The sequence below is a fragment of the Octopus bimaculoides genome, chromosome 5, assembly GCF_001194135.2.
Source record: "Octopus bimaculoides isolate UCB-OBI-ISO-001 chromosome 5, ASM119413v2, whole genome shotgun sequence".
NCBI lineage: Eukaryota > Metazoa > Mollusca > Cephalopoda > Octopoda > Octopodidae > Octopus > Octopus bimaculoides.
In genome coordinates this window covers 8,084,434-8,091,470 of record NC_068985.1, presented here as the reverse complement: position 1 = coordinate 8,091,470, position 7,037 = coordinate 8,084,434, and the positions used below count along the sequence as shown (strand labels likewise).

Below are 7,037 nucleotides of genomic sequence, written 5' to 3'. Positions count from 1 at the left end.
TGTGTGTGTGTGTGCGTGTATGTATGTATGTATGCGTGTATGTATGTATGTATGTATGTATGTATGTATGTATGTATGTAGTGTATAGATGAAGACGGAGGCGGGGAATAACGCTGGGCCACTGGTTGCGAGCATCGGCAGGCGAGGATCAGTTGGTTTCTTGTTTTCGCTTAGTGTTCCTGTCTACTCGGAATTCGCCGTGCCTTCTCATGAACTTCATATGAGAAAGATAGCTTCGGTTTACAAACATTTTGTATAAAGAACGGCCTTTAGGAATGAGTGAAATTCGTAAACCGAGCTTCCACTGTATACAAGTATATAAATTGTTTGTGAATAACGGAGCAGAATATTGGTTGTGCAGGACATCAATATCTTCTTCAAAATGTTTATTGATTTATTGGATGGAATTAACGGGTGTTTGCAGATATTTTCTATATTATCTCCATTTGTTCGTTAACATGGAAACGAGTGAAAATGCTCTTTACGTTCAGAGTAGAGATGTTGTCTTTGTTTCTCACGTTAAGCTTTCTTTTGTTACGGGTTTAAATGGGGAAAAAGAAAGGTAACTGACAACGTGATTATTCTAAACGCCATGAGCTAAATAGTTCTTTTACTAAACAATCCACAGCCATCCCTCTGATATAAATTAAACAATCATGGGTTAATCACTTTGTAAAAAGAAAAAGAAAATACAAAAAATAACGAATAGCTGTGTGGTTAATAACTAAGTTTCGCTAACACGTGATCTCGTGTTCGAATCCATTGCAGGATATCTTCAGCAAGTGTTTTCTACTGAAAACTTCCGGTTAACGAATAACGGAAACTGTGCGAGTCCCCGTTGTATATATTGTGCGTGTATGAATGTGTGCACCCCCGCGCGTACGCCAGTCTCATACACACATACAATTCCGTTGACTGAATATGTGTGTGTGTGTGTGTGTGTGTGTGTGTGTGTGTGTGTGTGTGTGTGCGCGCGCGAGTATGCGTGTGTTTATATGCGTGTGTCTTTATGTCAGTGTTTGTCTTCCACCAGCGCTTGCCAACCGGTGTTGGTGTGTTTACGTCCTCTTAACTCAGCGGTAAGGTAAAAGTGTCTGATAGAATAAGTATCTAGCTTTAAAATAATCCTTTCTACTCTAGACACAAGGCCTGAAATTTGAGGGGAGGGAACTAGTCAGTTACATCGACCCCAGTATTTGACTGGTACTTAATTTATCGACCTCGAAAGGATGAAAAGCAAAGTCGATCTCGGCGGGATTTGAACTCAGAACGTAAAGACGGACAAAATACCTCTAAGCATTTTGCCCGCCGTGCAAACGATTCTGCCAGCTCACCGCCTTAACCTAGCTTAAATAATAATAATAAACACTGGAGTTGATTCGTTGGACAACAAAAATTCTTGAAGGTGGTGCCCCAGTATGGCCGTAGTCGAATGACTGAAACTAGTAAAAGACATAAAATAAAGAATTTATTGCGAATGGTCTATATGTTTGCACATAATTTTGGTGTCGGTCCCAAACCATTATGTTGGATTTGTTTATATTTGGATTTGATAAAAGTTTTGATTGGAACTAGACACCTTCCACAAAGGTTGTCTCAGGACAAACTGCAGTGATTCATTAAAAGACAAAGTTTCTAAATCCGACCTGTTCAGCAAGTGTAAGATTGGTGGAATTGAGTGCCTCCTTATGCAGTCTCAATTGCGCTGGGCTGGCTGGCCATATCGTCAGAATAAGTGACGAAAGAATACCCAAAGTCCTCATGTATAGCCAGCTTGATAGTGGCTGCAGGAATGCTGGTCGACCATGGCTCAGATGTAAGGACAAGCTGAAGAGTAACCTCCCAACAATCAATATAGCTGACAACACCTTTGTTCAAACAGCCTAGGAAACGAAACAAAATAGAGATGGTCGTGTCAAAATGGTATAAACAACTTAGTTGCAACCAGCATTTGCAGGGTGAGGGTTGCAAGACAAAGGAGAAATGCAGCAGCAAATATACGGCCTGAACTGATCCGTAATCGTCATACTTGTAACATCTGTGGGCTTTTTTGTAAATCATAGACGCGACACAAATGTCACATTCGACATAAGCATTATGAGTGATAAAGAAAGAGAGTAGGTTGTCAGATTCTCATACGTTGAAACCGATGGCAGAGTAAATCATCGTAATTGTGTGTTAGTGAGTGAGTGTGTGTGTGTGTGTGTGTGTGTGTGTGTGTGTGTGTGTGTGTGTGTGTGTGTGTGTGTGCGTGCGCGTACATAATTGATTGTAATATAAATGAACATTTTATAAGCCACTATTCAGCTGTAATACCAGCGGAGGTAATTACAAGAACAGAATTCAATTCGATTTCAAAAGTAACGCTATCACCTTCGACTGAATACCAACGCAGGATGTTTGTGTGAATTAGTTCCCTTTGAAAACATCGTAAATGATGGACCCTTGAGGAAATTGCAGCGACTAGGATGCATAATTGCATGCGGATCAATGTGTAGTTGCTGCAATGGAAACATATGTTGGTCATTGTTATATATGTTGTAGAAAACTTTTTTAATAAAAAATTCCGGATGTGAATAAATCTCCACTCTCCTCTTCGTTTTCAATTGTATACAGAATATTTGCAGTTCTGCTAGGAACAAGGAACTACTCAACAAGTGAAGCTTACAAGTACCAGTATCTATTTACACTTGAGTACGATATAATTTGAATGTTGTGAATAACCTGCACCTATATCATTTTATGAGACAATTCGGCATCAATTATAGAATTAGAAAATCAATTATAGAATTTGAGGGAGAGTACTGGGTGAGAAAGGATAGACCAGAGATACCTCTGGGGTCGACAGACTCTGCACAGGTAATAGACTTAGTAAGGATATCCATTTTATTCTGCCTGTATAAAGAACTCCCGGAAATGGGAGGGGGTCTATCCAGGGATAATGACTTTTCACCTTGTTTGACTCCCTCAAACCGGAACAAAAGGAAAATATAGGAAAAATCTTTTTAGGTTTTTTAAAAACACAGGACTCTCAATATCTATAGAAGAGGAACATAACTGTTAATTAACTTTCTTGATGTTAATTTAGATCTAAGTACAGGTATACACAGGCCTTATCATAAACCTAATGTAAACCTTAGATACATTCATAAAATAGCAATCGCCAAAAAGTATAAACCGATTAACAGTAGAAAATATATCACTCCGAATAAATAAACTCTCAGCGAATGAGGAAGCATTTAAACTAAATGAGAAATTTTAGTTGAGAAGGCGGGATACAGAGAAAAATTAAATTTCCTTAACGGTAGTAATAATACAAATAATATAAGTAGCGAGGTGGACCACACTGTCAGTAATCATGATAGCACGCTTAAGTATGGAAGCTACTACCACCGAGATCTGCACCCACGGTCAGCTTCACCTGAGCTCGCGCCCTCGGCTTCCATACTTGAGCATACTATGATGATTACTGACGGTAATCAAATAGAACAGACAGTAAGAAAAGTTAAGGATAGGAAATCTATGCAATTAGAATATAATAATAGAGTTCCTAGAAACAAAAAGAGGAGTACAAATTTGTTTGAATATCTGCCAAATAAAGTACAAAGTAGCTTTGATAGGAATGAACCTACTATATACAAATAATTGACAAATATAATGTCAAATATAATGTCAAATATAATGACAAACAAACTCAATGAACCAGATAAAGAGATTACACACTTTTGCGAACAGTTCAAGTAGAAATAGAAATACATATCTTAGTAACATGGATGCCTCTAGCTATGTCGAATGGTATATAATTCCCTTCGGAAAACAAATAATTTCCAATATACCTTAATTGTTTTATTTGGCATTGACTAAACATTTTCCAAAATATAGTAAGTACTTGTTGTTGGCACTCCGTCGCTTACGACGTCGAGGGTTCCAGTTAATCCGATCAACGCAACAGCCTGCTCGTGAAATTAACGTGCAAGTGGCTGAGCACTCCACAGACACGTGTACCCTTAATGTAGTTCTCGGGGATATTCAGCGTGACACAGTGTGACAAGGCTGACCCTTTGAATTACAGGTACAACAGAAACAGGAAATAAGAGTGAGAGAAAGTTGTGGTGGAAGAGTACAGCAGGGTTCGCCACCATCCCCTGCCGGAGCCTCGTGGAGCTTTAGGTGTTTTCGCTCAATAAACACTCACAACGCCCGGCCTGGGAATCGAAACCGCGATCCTATGACCGCGAGTCCGCTGCCCTAACCACTGGGCCATTGCGCATCCACTAGTAAGTATTATAGAATTTTTTAATAAACATCGGGTTAGATTAGCTTTTTGTAATAGCAAAAATCTAGCACAAACTATAATTGCACGCAACGATAACAAATTTAAGTTTCCATATGAGTAATAGCAATAATAGTAACCATGATTATGATTACAGATCAATAAATAGCAACGGTGTCAACACGAGCGGGCAAACTGTTGGTGATATAGCTGGGTATCAGGATAGGAACTATTGTTTGACAGCAAATGGAGTTGAAGAAACCCGAAGGAGCTCCACAGCTGGCCTGAAAGTAGTGGATATGAATCCCAGACGGCAAAATACTTAGAGTGTGGAAAGGAATTAGAAGATAGACAGGAGAATATAAAAATCACATCTAGAGTAGGTGAAGTATAAGATTACCTCAGAGAATAGAGAATATTTCTATATGGGAGCTAGTTCGTTTAGAAATAGGGACAAAATGAACACTGTAAGCCTTAGTAAGCAAATTCGGGCACGTTAAGATAGTAACAAAGTATTTTCGATTGCTTGGGAAATTTTTAGTAAAGCAAAACCATATAGAATAGGCGATGATAGATGTAAACCTTGTGTGGAAGAAATGTACCAAATTTTCTTTTCTGAATATACTATAAACACTCGACAGGAACAGGTTATGAGATGTCCACATTGGATTAAATATACGTTTAAACGATTTAAACAAACATAAATTATCATCTTTGTAACATAATGATTGTGATAATTAATGATATTTATGCAAATAATACTAAAATAATCTTAGCAATAATAATAATAATATTAATTGAGGGCATAAACGCAAACATAAGTGAATTACCTCTAAATAAATAATGTATTCCATACAGTAAAATAATATAAACAAAACTGCTACAATTGATTGTAATGTGAATGATCAGCTTATAAACCACGCTTCAACTCTAATACCAGTAAAGGTGATTACACGACCAGAATTCAATTTGATTTCAAAAATAACGCTATCACCTTCGACTGAATACCAACGCAGGAAGATGATTTGAATTAGTTCCCTTTGAAAACATCGTAAATGATGGACCCTTGAGAAAATTGCAGCGACTAAGAAGCATAATTGCATGCGGTTGCGAAAGAAGCATTTTATAGATAATGACTTTGAAACCTATCTAATCTATTGCTAAACTTGGTTCAACCTGTTCAAATTCATTGGTGAACTTGGTTGTTAAATGGGTGTCGAAGTATCAGTCTCGAAAACATGATGGAGATTATTCAAACGAAATGAACAGCTAATACGCATTTTGTGAACACAAAGGCGGCGAGCTGGCAAAATCATCAGCACGCCGGACAAAATGCTTAGCAGCATTTCGTCCGTCTAGAGTTCAAATTCAGCCGAGATCGGCTTTGTTTCTCATCCTTTTGGGATCGATAAAATAAGTACCAGGTGATTATTGGGGGATCAATGTAGTCGACTTGTCCCCACACGCGAAATTACTGGCCTCGTGGTAAAAATTTGAAACCAATATGCACTTTGTAAACACAACGTATGAGCAGAAGAGTGAAAGTGTGAATGGACCTCCTTAAGTTAAATATGTAGCATATCCTCTTTGTTCTTATCTAAATCTTATCGACAGATTTGTTTCTTTATTAGAAACCACTTCCTTCTACATACAAAGAATTCAACTAATAAAATTTGATAGAATAAAACTATTACACTGTCGGTTAAGACAAAGGGTGTTCCAGCTGAACTGATCAATGGAACAGCCTCCTCGTAAAATTAATGTGCAAGTCTACAGACATGCGTACGCTTAACGTAGTTCTCAGGGAGATTTAGCATGACACAAAAAGAGGCAAGGATGTCCCTTTGAAATACAGGTACAACTCATTTTTACCAACAGTTGGACTGGAGCAATGTGAAATAAAGTGTATCTTGCTTAAGGAAACAAGTTGCCGGGAATCGAAATCACGATCATACGGTTGGGAGGCCAATATCCTAACCAAAAATCCACACGTATTCATGATAGATGATATACATGCATACTTCCATGGCATCGAAACCAGTCATGTCGTTTTACTATCCATTATACCTAGTAAAAAAAATTCTTGACTTATATATACGAGGGTGCAAAAGTAGGTATACAGTTATGGAAAAAGAAAACACGTACAATACTCTCTTTATCTATTTTTATCAAAAACATTTAAAGTTTTATAACGTGGTTTCTGTGTATGTCACCTTAGTGCCGTGCACTAATACAGTGTGATATATAGTATCATGGAACGGAGAAGATACCAAATGTCTCCACTTGATGTATTCCCAAATACTCTGCCAACAAATGTAACCAATCCAAAACAACTCTCAAAGAACTAAAACAACTTCCACGAATTCCCGAATGACACCTTTCGATTTCCTGTGATTCCACGAATTCACGAACGACACCTTTAAACTCCTTGCGAAGTCACGAACGCCACCTTTCGAATCACTCGCTCTCAGTCAAACACGCTGCTGCTTATACGAGTTTAGCTAATCCATTTTCACATGGAATGCCATGATTCTCACCATAACAAAACTTTACTATAAAAGTACTATAAAGGTTGTTCTGAAAATAATGGCCGCTCTAAGAGTTGTGTTTTGAAACGTAATTTTATCATAGTATTTTAATTATATTTCAGGTGAATGTGAATTTCGACATACTTAATAATTGATGTATGCTTTTTGATAATTTTCTACTTATTTCGAAAACATTCTTAAACAAGCGCCCTTAATTATGAACATGACAAGAAAGG

General features: G+C 37.7%; 1 long non-coding RNA gene across 1 annotated transcript in view; it reads right to left on the bottom strand.

Annotated features, from left to right (window-relative positions):
• Positions 1–1,455: 1,455 nt before the first annotated feature.
• Positions 1,456–7,037, bottom strand: part of LOC128247841 (uncharacterized) — a 13,686-nt gene continuing 8,104 nt past the window's right edge. Inside the window, exon 2 of the long non-coding RNA XR_008264165.1 lies at positions 1,456–1,883. This is a non-coding gene — a long non-coding RNA (uncharacterized LOC128247841). The remainder of the gene's footprint in view (positions 1,884–7,037) is intronic.